Raw genomic sequence first — 16,211 nt, 5'->3', positions numbered from 1 at the left:
CAGGGCTCGAACCTGCGTCCCCTGCACTGGCAGGCAGACTCTCAACCACTGCGCCACCAGGGAAGCCCTAATCATTTATTTTTATTTATGGTTCACCTTGTTCTAGAAAGGTTTTGAGAAAATTTACAAGAATACATATACAGAAATAAAAACTAGAAATAAAAATAGAAAACTAGAACCATGGAAATACAAACACAAAAATGCCAAACATAAGTTAACCCATGTGTCCTAGTTACACTTTGAATTTAGGTGTTCTTTTCCCTGGTTAAAAAAAAAAAAAAAAGACACGGTTTGTTACCTAGTTCCTGTTACTGGATATCAGAGGACACGGTTTGTTACCTAGTTCCTGTTACTGGATATCAGAGGAACACTGAGTTCTAAACTCTGTTGCTCAAATTGTCAGCAACAGCATCAATGGGAAGATCGTTAGAAACGAAAAATATCAAGTCAACCCCAGACCTACAGGAAGAGAATTTGCATTTTAAAAAGATGCCAGGGCTTCCCTGGTGGCTCAGTGGTTGAGAGTCTGCCTGCCAATGCAGGAGACACGGGTTCGAGCCCTGGTCCGGGAAGATCCCAGATGCCGTGGAGCAACTAAGCCTGTGTGCTACAACTACTGAGCCCCGTGCGTCTAGGGCCCGTGCTCCGCAACAAGAGAAGCCACTGCAATGAGAAGCCTGCGCATCGCAACCAAGAGTAGCCCCTGCTCGCCGCAACTAGAGAAAGCTCACGCACAGCAACGAAGACCCAATGCAGCCAAATATAAATAAATTAAATTAAAAAAAGAAAGCCAGGTGATTCATATGTGCATTAAAGTTTGAGGAACCCTGTTCTAAAAGACATCCTTCACCTGAGATTTCATAGGGCGATCCTGAGTGATACAATAGGCAGTGTATAAGATTTTTTTTTTTTTTTACAACAAATGCAGTAAATAACTAAATATATGTTTCTTATGACAATTTTTTAAATGATAAAGGATATAATAAAGGTAAACCTATGTCTAAGAACTGTTTGACTTGACACCAAAAGCACAATTCATAAAAGAAAAATGTGATAAATTGGACTTCATCAAAATTTAAAACTTTTGCTCTGACTGGGGCTTCCCTGGTGGTCCAGTGGTTAAGACTTCGCCTTCCAATGCAGGGGGTGAGGGTTCGATCCCTGGTTGGAGAGCTAAGATCCCTCATGCCTTGCAGCCAAAAAACCAAAACATTAAAAAAAAAAAGTGATAGTGTAACAAATTCATTAAAGACTTTAAAAATGGTCCACATCAAAAAAAATATTTTTTAATATTAAAAAAAAAAAACCCTACTAAGAAAATGCAAAGCCAAGCTAGAGACTGGGGGAAAATATTTGCACAGTATATCCAAGAAAGGACTTTTATCTCAAATATAGTATATGAAGAACTCTTAAACTCAATAGTGAAAGAAACAATTGAATTAGAAAATAGGCTAAAGATTTTATGGGTGGAATTGTGTCCTCCCCCTCCCCCCATACAAATTGATAAGTTGAAGAAGTCCTGACCCCCAGGACCTCAGAATATGACTGTAATTTGAGGTAGGGACTTTAAAGAGGTGATTAATTTAAAATGAGGCCATTAGGATGGGTCCTGCTCCAATCTGACTGGTGTGTCCTCATAAAGAGAGGAAATCTGGACACACAAGGGCAGACTACGTAAGGATGCTGAGAAGGCAGCTTTCTGCCAGCCCAGGACAGAGGCCCCAGGAGAAACCACACCTGCCAACACCTTGATCTCACACTTCTAGTCTCCAGAATTGTGACAAAATTGTCGAAGCTACCCAGTCTGTGGTGTTTTGTTATGGTACCCTTAGCAAACGCATACAGACAAGAACAGACATTTCACCAAAGAGCATATACAGAAGGGGAAAAAAAGCATGTGAAAATGTACTCAACACCACCATCCACTAGGGAAATGTGGATTAAAGCCATGATGAAATATCACCCATTTCAACAGCTAAAAGAAAAAGTAGTGATAACACAAAATGCTGGTAAAGATGTGGAGGATCTGGATCTCTCGCACATTGCTGGTGGCGATGTCAGATGGGACAGCTGCTATGGAAAATAGTCTGGCAGTTTCTTTTCAGAGTCAACATTCACTTACCACACAACCCAGCCATCTTGCTCCTGGACATTTATCCCAGAGAAGTAAAAACTTATATTCACTCAAGAACCTGTATGCAAATGTTCATAGCAGCTTTATTCATAAAATCCAAAAAGGGAAAGCCACACGAATATCCTTCAACAAGTGAATGGTTAAATAAACTCTGGTATCTTCATATAATGGAATACTACTCAGCGATAAAAAGAAAGGGAACAATTTAGCTGGATCTCAAGGACACTGTGCTTAGTGAGAAATGCCACTCTTAAAAGGTTACATGTGTTCCGTTCATGTGACATCCTCTAAAGGACAAAACTATAAAAATGGAGAACACGTGTGGTTACTAAGAGATAGGGTAGCCGGTGGGTGGGACTATGAAGGGGCAACTTGAGACAGTTCCTTTGTGGTGACTGAACCATGTTGTGTGCTGATTATGGTAGTGATTGCACAAATCTGCACATGGGATCACATTGCGTAGAAACACACACACATGAGTACATGTAAAAACTGGTGAAAACTGAGTAAGATCTGTAGTCCAGTTAACAGTATTATACCAAAGTCAGTTTCCTGGTTTCAATAGTGTACTGTCAGCTGAAAGAAAAGTATACAATGTAAGAGCTGTGAGTTTTATTTGGGGTCTTACTGAGGACTGTAGCCTGGGAGAGAGCCTCTCAGCAGCTCAGAGGGAGTTTTATTTGGGGTCTTACTGAGGACTGTAGCCTGGGAGAGAGCCTCTCAGCAGCTCAGAGGGAGTTTTATTTGGGGTCTTACTGAGGACTGTAGCCTGGGAGAGAGCCTCTCAGCAGCTCAGAGGGAGCTGTTCCAGTAGAGGTAGCGGGAGAAGCCAGTTTATATGTGATTTTTATTTTTTTTTGCGGGGCGGGAGGAATGCTAGGGAAACCGTGCAGTCAGGCATACATCACAGCTAAAGGTTACTGCTAGTCAAAGAACAGCCATCTCAAGTTAATGATTGTAGTGCTTTTCTGTGTATGGGAAGATGCAAGAATTTGGGTGCATTAAAATTGTTCCTGAAATATACATCTAACTGTTTAAGGGGCCTGCTTGTCCAAAGCACAGAGCATCCATTATTGTCTTAATCTCCTGTGTCTGAAGCACAGAGTGCAGTCGGCCAGTGATTGCAGCGGGTTAATCCCTGCAGAATGGGTTGATGAGCAGTGATGCTTGCTGTTCTGTGTCTGCCGTACCTCAGTCAGACGTCACCATCGAGGGAAGCTTGGTGAAAGGTATATGGGACTCTCTGTACTTTTTGCAACTTCCTACGGGTCTATAATGGTTTAAAAAAATTTTTTTAAGGTTTAAAAAATGAAGCATACGATATTCCAGAGTGATAATGGAACTTGCAAGCGGGTTATCATAAGTCTATAATTCAGATATCCAAGTGTCCCTAGAAGCAGCAGCAGCAACAGAAGTCAGCGCTAGGAAACCCAGAGGAGGAGTGCAGGAGCTTGAAAATATTCAGTTAAGAACCAGACACAGGATACAGAGTTATGAAAACTGACTATAGATTCAGTATCCAAAGATAAGCAAGGAGTCAGAGACAAGACCAGGGTGGGGCACTGAAACAGCATCACAGTCTTTTTAGCTGACCTTTCATGGCTCTGTTCTCTAGGTGATGGCTTTTGTCCTGGGGGCATCTTAAAGGCACTGCAAGACCTAATTACCCGAGAAAGAAGGGAATAAGAAAGGGTTCCTGGACACATCTGTGGATTCAACTTGTAGAATATGCTTACCTAACGAAAAATATTATAGTGTCAAGAAGAAAAATTACATTGATAGCAGGCTGGGTTTAGCTCTACTATTTGGAAATGGTACAATGGAATAAGCACGTATCACACTGCTGGGAGGACTGTAATGGGGTCCAACCACTCTGGAAAATAGTTTGGCATTTCTAAAAATCTAAGATGCATTTACTGTACAATCCAGTAATAGTACTCTTGGGTGCTTCTGTGAAAAATGATGGAGAAAAGATTACATCAAACAAAAAGAATAAAATGAAACATTGTAATTTTAAAAATTGCAGTATAGTTGATTTACAAATGTTAGTTTCAGGTGTACAGCAAAGTGATTCAGTTATATACACACATTATATATATCTATTCTTTTTCAGATTCTTTTCAGCATTGCACTTTTCTAAAACTGTTTACAATGTATTGTATTGCATTTAAAGCTGCCCCAGTTATATCAGATAGGTTAGGCAGTTAAATTGCCGGTATTGAGGATTCCTTGAGACACAGCATGAAATAAATGCTCAGGAAAAACATTGCATTTTGAAGCAAAGCACTTGTACATCTTTGGTTGTTGATGTGGATTCAGGCTTATCTGAGTATTCATACTTATGGACATGGCTTAGATGCCTACGGGGTGAGCAAGTCCTTTCTATAATTGCTTCCTTTATAAGCAAATCCCTGTTTCTGTGTCAGAGAATTTGACGTTACCTTGGTACTTTGATAATCCCATCATTAGAGATAAAGCACCGTAATAAATTCATTAATTCCATTTCACATTTTCTGATTTGATAAACAAGGCTGATCAACTCGATTTTATTCACATTTCAGTTTAAAGCTTGAGAAATTATGAAATATTCATCTCCCTCCTTGCCCTCTTGGTATCTTCAGAAACCACGTCTCCATATGGGTGACAGCATGCAGCTTTCTTTTAATAAATATCCTGCTTAGACCAGATACACAGAATTTATATGGACATTTCTTCTAAACCTATGGCTGGGAGACATGGCTCCGGACCATTTCTTATAGTTCTCTTCTGATGGCTGTTTGCCTAGTGTTTTGTGGTACAGATCCCCTGTTTATTGGAGACTGGTCTCTGGATCTGTTCACACCGATGCCACCACCAGCCTGGCAGATTTTACCAGGTGGAAGTGAGTGAATTTTCCATAATGCAAGACCTCGTCCCAGCTTTCCAGTTCAGGAATCTCATTGTTTAACCAATACCTGAAGTCGGAACCTTTCGGAAGATAAATATTTAATCTTTTGGCTCTCCATCACAAACTGGCAAGGGCTCCCCAGCAAACTCCCCCAGTCTCTTTAAAAATAGATGCCAGCTATCTTGGCAGAACTGGACAGATATCAAAAAATGAGTGAGTGTTTCACTTCTGTGCTTTAAACATCTGAAAAAGAACAGGTCATGCAACTGGGAACTTCAGTGAAGGTTCCCGACTATTCTCTCTGGCTAAGTTTTGGAACTACTGTAGTGCAGGAGGAACATGGAGCTAAACCTTAGACCGCATGAGTTCTAGCTCTGCTTGGTCATTTCACCATCATTATGTATATAACTATGTTATGTATATTTCCTGTTCTGAGTGTTCATTAAGAAAGGTATAATTTTATGTAAATTAGAATCATCTGCTTAACCTTAACCACCTTGAAATGAAAATGTGCTGACATGTCCCCCTTTATGCTCCCACCTCCTCCTCCGGCCCACCCCCCTCTCTGTTCTGTTCGCCTTCCCTCTTTCCCTACCCCTCTCCTCTCTTTCCTCGCTCTAATTTAACTAGTATTTGGCTAATTGTTAGAGTTAGTAGACTTGAACTTTTTTTCCCAATTGTTTCATGGCCATCTGGATAGTCTCCTCTGTGAATTATCAAATTACAGTTTTCTTATATATACGAGAAGAAATAGAAAGTCCCTGCCTTTTTTTCTACCTTTACTTTTCAGTGTATTTCCTTTTGGTGTTCATATGTTTTTCTTTGAAAAGCAAATGTCCAAATTTTATTTTGATATTTTTAGCTCCACTCTTCAATCTTTTAAAAAGGGACTTTTACTCAATTGTATTTATTGTGATTATCAGTAAGCCTGGGTGTATTCCTGTCATTTTATTCTGTGTTTTTTATTTACTGCATTTCTTTTCTTCTTCTGAAGAATTGGATGAATCTCATCCATTCTATTTTCCCCTTAGACGTTTAGCCTCTTGTAGTGCGGCCTCTTATTTTCTTTATAAACACTACGTGTAAAGAATCAACATCTTTTTAAACACTCTCTAGAGTTGGTAAGTACCTGGTTTGAGATCAGCAGGACAGTGTTTAAGAGCATGAGATCCAGAAACAGACACCCTGAGTTCAAATCCTGGCTTTGCCCCTCACTAGATGTGTGACTCTGAGCATGTTACTTGATGTTTTGGAGTCTCATATATAAAAAGGAAAGAAAAATTAAACCTCTCTGAAGGTTGTTGTGAAGAGTGAATCAATACATAAAAAGGGGTTAGAACAATGTCTGATGCATTAGAAAACTCTAATTAGAGCTTTCTCCGGATACATGCCCAGGAGTGGGATTGCTGGGTCACATGGTAGTTTTATGTTTAGTTTTTTAAGGAACCTCCATACTGTTCTCCACAGTGGCTGCACCAATTTACATTCCCACCAACAGTGTAGGAGGGTTCCCTTTTCTCCACACCCTCTCCAGCATTTGTTGTTTGTAGACTTTTTGATGATGGCCGTTCTGACCGGTGTGAGGTGATACCTCATTGTAGTTTTGATTTGCATTTCTCTAATGATTAGCAGTGTGGAGCATCTTTTCGTGTGAGGAGGCATTAATTTATATCCAAGTTTTGGTATTTCCAAACATCTCGCCTCAAGCTTATCAAGCAGGTGTTGTTGGTGAGCATGTGTAGAAACTGAGACACATATTTGGCTGGAGGGAGCGCAAGACAGTGTGACTGCTTTGGAGATCTGCTTGGCAGTTTCTCATAAAGTGAAATATACAGTCACCATATGACCCAGCAATTCCACTCCTAGGTAGTTACCCAAAGTAAATGAAAAAGTCCATTAAAAGAAACTTACATACAAATATTCTTAGCAGGTTTGTCCCTAATAGTCAAAAACTGGAAGTAATCCAAATGTCCATCCACTGGTAAAAGAAAAAGCAAATTATGTTCCATTCACCCAATGGAATACTACTTAGTGATTAAAAATGAACTACTGATAACTACAAAAACATGGGAGAGTCTTAAACACTATTTCAGTGAAAGAAACTAGACCCAAAGAATATACACTGTATGATTCTGTTGATAAGACACTCTAGAACAGATAAATGTACTCTCTAGTGACAACAAAGAGACCAGTGGTTGCCTGCAAAGAGATATAGGGAACTTCCCAGGGGTGATGGACATATTCCTTACCTTGACTGTGGTCATAGTTTCACAGGTGTATGCGTTTGTCAAAACTCATCAAACTACACTCTAAATGGGTACGTTTTCTTGTACATAAATTGTACCTTGAGAGAATTGATTTTAAAAGAAAGGCATTAGTAACTAGAATAAAAGTCAGCAGATAAGATTTTCTATTCTGGATGATGTAATTAAAACAACTCAAAGTCCTGGTATGTCTACGAAGAGAAAATACTTAAACCTCCAAGAAAAGCAAGTACAAATTTCACGTGGTAAAATTGGAAATGACCAGAAAACAGCAAATGGCCCAGTATTCCAGGAGGAATCAAGGAACTGAAAGGAAGATGAGCCACATCTGGCATGAATTCCTCCACGGCCGTGACTTGCTCTCCTTCTAGCCCCAAAGTGAGGTAGGCCCTGGGCACACGTGGGGAGAGAGTAACTATTTACATGGTACAAAGGGACCCAGGACCCTCCCATGTGACTGTGGAAAGGAAGAGACTTGGGGCCTGATTTATGTCTCCATCTGCTCTGGGCTGGCAAGAGCCTTAGTGAGAGATGTGCTCGGCGGCCCAACCGTGCTTATGATTTGTAAATAAAACAAAGTCAAACGATGATAAGCAAACAGTGTGTGGTGTGTCTTCTGCCCCAATTCAACCCCAGAACCAGTGCCGGCCGGGTGTGTTAGGAAAGCACATGTCTCTGAGGTCAGCCTAGAATTCCAGTTTAGAAATCAAGGACCCCGGTCTTCACTTTGAAAATGAAACTGCTCGACGTGCAAAGCGGACAGAACGTAAATAATGCGTCAGCCCTGTAGAGAGGCCTCTCCAATGCTGGTGGTCTCTGAACACTCACTGTCTGGCATTTCATGTTACATTTCAAAACCAGGATCATCCTAAGCCACATAAATCTGTCACTTCAGCTGAATCTGTACATCACCAAATCCCTGACTAATTTTTCAAAGATTATCCTCTGCCCAAACGAAGTCTAGGCGCTCAGATCCAATGGGCTTTCCTGGGTTGTCACATCACCCGTGTCGCAGCTTGTATTTTTATTATGTGAATGAAAATTCCCCAAGAATGTTGAACAGAGTTCAGCGTTGCTAATACTTCACAGAATATTTAGGCAACCAAATTATATTGGACGTTGCTGTAAAACTCCTCTCTCACAAATCCACCTGAGGGAAGGCATGCCTGCTCCCGGCCTCGGTTGCCATGGTTATCTTGACTATAATTACGGAGCAGGCGCCACCCCACCCGCCCTCTGCTTCCATCAGTGCGCTCCTCTCCCCTGCTTCTCCCTGGAAGTTCAGAGTCTCTTCACCTTCCCTCAGGTCCATCCTTTTGATTTTACTCTTTTCCCTCCCGCCTTACTCCACTTAAAAGTCCCAGTTTCCTGGAGTCTGTGATTAGCTATTTTATTTAAAAATCAGTTCTATTATTAAAGTTATTAAAGCATTGCACATTGAGGATATCAGTATTCTGAGTGAGAAGTTAATTTTTCAAGGGAATTAAGAAATTTTCCAGTGCTCCAGATCTACTTTTTGGATCTCTTCCCCTGGTCCTCCATTCGCTATGCATACTGCTTCTTCAGTAACCTGACCAAAAGTAAAGACCTTTCTCTAACTCATATCCAACTCTTGCTTCCTGCCCTCCTTTTATCCACACAGACTGCAGACCCCAGAAAATCCATCCCAAGTATGTGATGGTGGTGTCTCTCATACATTTCCATAAATAAGTCACCTGTCTCGTTAGGTACCACCTACAGCTTGCCTTTCCCTCCCATTCTCCTTTCCAGCCCCATCTCTGCCTGCCCTGACTACCAGGTACTTCTGTCTCCCACTGGGTTCCATTGTCTTCTGCCCATCATCTGCTGAACATCATTATTTCTCCCGAGCACAACCTCAGTACCTGCCATCTTACCGTGCACAAGCATCGACTTTCTCCCTCTTCAAGGTGCCAGCACTTCCCAGGGTGTGTGACGAAGTAGACTGTGTATTACAGTCAGTTGCAAGAGACCCAATCTAATACCATTTGTGCCGTATTGTCTTAAAAGGTGTTATTGGACTGACTCATTCTGTTTTCATTTATTGTCCTCCCTTTAACAAAGGACTCAGACATGGGACTAATGGTCCACTTGGTTTGGCAGAGTAAGAGATTCTACTAAACTCAGAATGGCCCTGCTCCTACAATGGCTTGGACATTTACCAAACTTATTCAAAGGAGCCTATTTCCCTGGGTTTTCTTTATCTTAGAATAAACTCTCACTCAGGGGGCCCCTCCTTTCCTCCCTTCTTCCTTTCCTCCTTTCCTCCTTTCCTCCGGCAAATTGACATCTAGGTGACCCGTAAGAGAATGTTCTAACACATATGAACCTTGGGAGTCAATAAAGCTGAGGCTGAAACTGAGGCAGCCACTGTACCTCTGATCAATGAAATTTTTAAGCAGTATGCATTTTCAACTCAAACATATTATGAAATTATGTTGATGTAAAGGTGAACGATTCTCTATTTTCTGATTGCATTTAACCGTTTTTTAAAGTTTGAGTGTTGAGGTTCATTCCAGAATGTTAGTACAGATATTTTATTGGGAGAAATCTCCGGATTTTTTTTTTTTTTTCTGAAAGTGATGGAAAGTCTTTGTCAACCCCATGCTGAAAACGTTTCAGGGTCAGATTGATAATTTGTTGTGATCTCTCTGGCTGCTGTGTGGTGATCTGATCGGAGAGGAGATGGGTGAAGGGGGTGATCAGTTTGAAGGCGTTTGCCGTTGTCCAGCACAGATGATGAAAAGTTGGGTTTTCTCATAGTTCTAGAGACTGGAAGTCTAAGCCCAGGGTGCCATCATGGTCAGAGCTCTGGTGAGGGCTCGCTTCCTGCCTTCCAGACGGCCACCCTCTCACTGTGTCCTCACATGGCAGAGAGAGAGAGCAAGCCCTCTGGTCTCTTCTTGAAAGGACACTAATCCCATCTTGATGGTCTGATCCTCATGACGTCATCTCAACCTCATTACTTCCCAAAGGCCCCTAATCCAAATACCAGCACATTGAAAACAAACTTATGGTTACCAGGGGGGGATGGGGGGGAGGGATTAATTGGGAGATTGGCATTGATATATACACACTACTATATATAAACTATATAACCAACAAGGACCTACTGTATAGCACAGGGAACTCTACTCAGTGCTCTGTAATGACCTATATGGGAAAAGAATCTAAAAAAGAGTGGATATATGTATATGTATAACTGATTCACTCTGCTGTACAGCAGAAACTAACACAACATTGTAAATCAACTATACTCCAATAAAAATAAAAAAAAAACAAAAATACCAGCACATTGAGAGGTAGAGTTTCAACATAGGAAATTTGAGAGGGTATAATTCAGTCCATAGCAGCATGTTCAGACACACACACACACACACACATGCACGCACGCGCGCGCACGCGTCCAGACCAGGAGGCAAGGTAACCCAAGACTCTTCACTCATTAGACTCAAGCAGAGTTGTTCTCTAGGTTTGAAAATCAACATGATGGTCTGTGGTGGTGAATAGATTCACACATAACTAGCAAGTTAAGTTACTTCTCTTTCAGTCTGTTTTTTCCTCAGAAGAGCAAGATTAATAAAATATACTCTGAAGAACTTTAGAAGTTCGAGCTTGTGGATTCTGAGGACCTGGTTGAGAGCCTGATATATTGTAAGATATAAATGGTTGCCATCAGGCTGATGTTCTGCACGTTTTCTAGAAAACGGAGAGTAAGAGAGTAAGAATTTAATACTGTTTACCCAACAACCTCTTCAAGTCACTAGACGTGAGTCATTAGAAATGTACTCTGCCTTCAAACATGGGTAGTGTCCATAACTTCCTTTTTAAAACAGCCAAAACTACTCATTTAGTCATGAGCCATATATATTGAGGGTCAGACCTGTGCCAGACACTGCGCTGAGGACCAGGGACCTGGTGGGGAACAAGACAGGCTAGGACTGAGCCTTCCTGGAGCTTCCAGTGTGCTTGTGGATATGGGTTTGGAGTCAGTAGCTATAAGGATGAGGATGCTATGCAGACAGAAAGATGAAGTGGATGGAAGCTGGTCGTAGACAGAGCTACAGTAGTCTAGGGGGTCACGTCAGTCATCTTTGAGGGAGCAACCATTGGGCTGAAATTAGAATGACAAACAAGAGTGATGTAGGTGAAAATTGGAAAGAAGAAGATCCCGGGCAAATAGAACAGCATTTCTTAAATGTTTAGAGACCCAAGAGTGTGGCTTCTTAGAGGAAGTACGAGAAAAACAGTATGACTAGAAAGTAGATGGGAAGGGGAAAGTGGCTCAGGATGAGGCTGGGGAGGTGGACAAAGCACAGAACACAGAGGATCTTGCAAACCGTATGAAGAATGTTGGACTTTCCTGAGGGCAATAACTAGAAAACCAGTGAAGCTGCAGGCCTGGGGCATCACACACTGGTGTCCTGATCTCCAGTCAAGGAGTTGTAAGGACAAGAATTATGATACCTAAGCGTATACCAAAGAGTGAGCACCTTGGACCCTGAGTTTTGAAGGAGTGGGGCAGGGTCTCCTCCTTTAAATAAATTGCTGGGCAGTGACTCAAAGGGGCAGCGACCAAGAGATACTGAGAGAAAGAAGTGGGAGGAGGTTCTGTCCAGATGGAGGGACATGTTTGGGGCTACAAAGAAATAAGATGAACACAAACTCCTATGACACTTTTCATGAGATAAATGGAATATTTCTATCGGTTCGAAGTCTCTGTGTTGCAGATAACAGGAAAACCAGCACTCAAATTGGCTTAAAAATAATTAAATTAATTGGCTCAAGTAATTGGAAGTCCAGAAATAAGGCAGTCTCCAAAGTTATCTGAATCTATGGATTCCAGCTCTGTTTCTCTCAGCTGCATCCTTCTCTGTACTGGCTACGTTTCCTCCTGGCGGCAAAATGGCCTCAGCACTGCATACCATCTGGGACAACCCTGGCCTCCTCACATGATTCCAGTTGGATTCCCTACCCGTTTTTGAAACAATCTTTGTGGTTGGGGGATTTCCATGGACTTATTGGCTTAGACCTGGGCTCTTGTTCCAGTGAAACTGGCAAGCTCGGTGGGCCCACCTGTGGACCAGTCAGAGACGAGGGAGGGTAAGCATGCCTTGGAACACCTGAGCTGCTTGGGGGAGAGGTAAGAATGTAGACACATCCAGACCCTGTTAGGAAAGAAGGAGAGGGGAGTGCATTCTGGGTAGAAACCAACAATCCCCTACACCAGAGGTTGGTAAGCTTTTTCTGTAAAGGGACAGATAGTAAATACTTTAGGCTGTGTGGGTCATACGGTCTCTGTTACCACTACTCAACCCGACCATTGTAATAGGAAAGCAGCCGTAGACAATATATATTAATAAATGAACAGGTCAGGTGTGGTTATATTCCAGTAAAACTTTATTTACAAAAACAGGCCAGATTTGGCCCTTGGGCCGGAGTTTTTTGACCCCTGACCCACACTATCTCACAGTAATCACTATCATTTAGCCTCCTCTAGATTGTTCTCCATCTGAAAATTTCCCTTGGTGTTTATTTGTAACCGTATTTCATTCATACATAAAAATGCCGAGGGCAGATACGTGAGGCAGCAAGTAGAAGCGAGTTACAAGATAGCAAGATAAACAGTGGATCTCTCCTCTCGGCCCTGCACCCCGTGGGTACGTTCCCTCCCGTAAGAATGGCAGCTTTGTCATGCTGACATTTTCAGATGGTGTTATTTGAAAAGCTTTAAACTTAATCCAAATAAAGAATGCAGACCTCATTTCATATTCATTGCCTTGCACACTGACAAAGCTTTAGAAATTTTGCTAAATGTGGACTTGGACGTGAGTCATATAATTTTTACTAGTGGAGTCATGGCTCAGTTCGCAAGGCAAGACACACACATTAAGGGGACATTAAGGTGATAAATATGATATGTGGCTGAGACTGGATGTCCAACATTTGTATGTTCTTCCTGCTCTTTTTCTGTTTTGGTATAGAGATTGGGGAATTAAATTCAAAGAGGAGAAAGAGATGGATTTCCTTTCAAGTAGCAAGAAGTGAAGAAAGGGTAAATGCTTTTTCCCACTGAACACAAAACTGCTCGTTTTCTGGCATGGTGCTTGACAAGAAGTGATTTCTGACTCACTTGCTTAATTCTTTCAGATTTCAACTGAAAAGTCTTAGAGAAAGTCAGGAGTTGCAAAATGGACGTCTGGGATCAAAAAAGCAACTAAACCAGGGAGCCAGAATGGGGTGGGTGAAAAAGGAAACGTAAGGCAGAGAAGTAACAGGTGTTAGAAAAGCAATGTTACATAGAAAATGTTATAAAACATCTTACATATAAAACAAGAGATTCAATAATACTGATCAATCTGTAGAGATCATCACTGGCTGAAAAGACACAGGATGAGCTATGTCACTCCAAACTGAGTGTTTGAATCCAAAAGATAGCAGTAAAGAATGGAGGAATAAACCACATGTGCAAAAAGTAAAAAATCTTATTCCTACATTTTCTCAACCAATTGACAAATTTGTAGGCTGGAAAAATACTCTTGTTGATGTTGTCTTTGGCCAGACAACAATCAAGAGGGGCTACCAATCCAAGTTACATTGATTGAGACTTTAAGCTGCTTTAGCAGCCAGTTGTGATTCTGGTGCTCTCGCAAGAGGGAGTGAGAGCACGTCCTTCTACTCCGCCATCTTGGTTCTTTAAGCTGCTTTAAAGTCTTCTTTTTTCTTTCTTTCTTTCTTTTTTATTGGTGGGGGAGGAGGGAGGTGTTCCATTTAATCATACAAAGAATTAGAAGTTAGGTATGACCCTCCAAAAAGCTTTCTTTGTGCTTCTGTCAAATTCAAATTTTCACTAAAATAAAGTCAAATAAAAAATGGTGGAAGGTGAACAGTCTCCTGTGACTACTCGGATAAAGGTAATAATTCAGTAACACTGAAAATTAAAATCAACAAGAGGAAAAGATGCCAAATTCTGATACCAGCTGACCTAATTATAAAGCATATGGAGTCAGGCTGAGTAAAACCCCACCCAGGTCAGCCTATGGCAACCCAAAGTTTCATCTTTATCAAAAAAGTCAAAGATGCTTTTATTCCCCTTTCCCCTCCCACCTCTGCCTCCTGTCTCAGGAACCTGTGGCCTGTACTAATGAAAAAACAGAGCAAGAGGGACTGCCCTGGTGGTGCAGGGGTTAAGAATCCGCCTGCCAACGCAGGGGACATGGGTTCGAGCCCTGGTCTGGAAGAGCCCGCATGCTGCGGAACAACTAAGCCCGTGAGCCACCACTACTGAGCCTGCAGTCTAGAGCCTGCGAGCCACAACTACTGAGCCTGCATGCCACAACTACTGAAGCCCGTGCACCTAGAGCCCATGCTCCACAACAAGAGAAGCCACCGCAGTGAGAAGCCCACGCACTGCAATGAAGAGTAGCCTCCGCTTGCTGCAACTAGAGAAAGCCCGTGCGCAGTGACGAAGACCCAACGCGGCCAAAAATAAATTAATAAATTTAAAAATTTAAAAAAAAAAACAAAAACAGAGCAAGCATCCCTCTGACACCTTTAAGTGTGCTCTAGGGGGCACACGTAAAATTATTCTTTCTGATTTCCTGCCCATCATTCTGTGTCCCTGTAAAGATTTTTTTTTTAAACCCAGGGAAGTATCTGGACTGCACAGGGAGGCATGGGCGTGGCCCCGTCTGTTACCAGCGGCGCCATCTTTAAGAGGAAATTGATCCAAGCGGGGATGAAACTAGGAAGTAAAGCTCAAGGACTGTACATTTTGGGAATTTTTGTTTTGCAAGTCCTGCATCAGGTAAAAAATCCAGGAACCAACCAGGAATGGTAAAAGATGCCCCCCGTTAAAGAACAGAAAAAAATGTGTGAAGACATCCCAGAAGCAGGATTAGGCTAGAGCATCAAAATACTCTCCACGCTGTAGTGACTGGAAGTGGATTTACCATCACACGGTGTATAGATAAGGAAACCTGGGTCCATAACACTCCCCTGGTCTTCGGGTGAGAATGGAGTCTGGGCAGGTTTCATCTCGTTCAAGGATATGAAGAGAGAAATGCCTCCTTCAGAAGTCTGAAAATGATACTCTGGGACAACATACAAGGACAGCATTCAGACGACTAAGGGGTGGGGGAGTCTGAAGATTATCTCATGTAGAATCCATGTGAAAAATTCAGACAACTGTTTGGATTTCTCTACTTGCTTAAAGAAGCCATAATCTCTACACAGTATCATGAAGAGAGAAGAGGCTGAGATAAAAGGGGACTTGAGTTTGAGCAATGAAATTCAAGAAAGAGAAGATGGAATTGCTTTCAAGATGTAGAAGCTGGGATGTACAGGGTCTGCAAGAAATTAAAGACATAGTACTAGAATTAAAATTAGCCTCAAAGGCAGGACAGAGCAAAACAATGGCATGGCAGCCAAGTTTGCACATTTCCCAGAAAGGCTATGATCTGACACCTACCTTCTTCCTTAGGCTTACGTTTTACCACTCACCTCCCACTTCTTCAGCCACAGGTGTTCTTTTCTTTTCCTCAAATTCACCAGCCTCTTCCCTTTCCCAGAGCCAGCTGTTTCTTCCAGCCAGACTGCATGCTTCCCTACTCTTCTCTTCACTGGGTTCAAATCCCAGCTCAGGCAATTTACTTGACTTCTTGGATACTCAGTCTCCCCATCTGTAAATCTGGTTAATAACAGAATCTTCTTTCCGTTGTTGTCATGAGAATTAAATGAAAAATATACAGACCTTAACATAGAATCCAGTATGTAGCAAGTGTTCAATACACATTAGGTAGTCACAACACTAGTACTGGTATGGTACTGGTATGGTATGGTATGGTATTCCTCCTCTAATAAGTGCCTTGCTCACAAGACTAATAATTAGCTCCATGAAAACAAAGAT

This window comes from Balaenoptera acutorostrata, chromosome 20 (assembly GCF_949987535.1).
Source record: "Balaenoptera acutorostrata chromosome 20, mBalAcu1.1, whole genome shotgun sequence".
Taxonomy (NCBI): Eukaryota; Metazoa; Chordata; class Mammalia; order Artiodactyla; family Balaenopteridae; genus Balaenoptera; species Balaenoptera acutorostrata.
The sequence above is the reverse complement of the archived record's forward strand: the minus strand, read 5'-3'. Positions refer to the sequence as shown.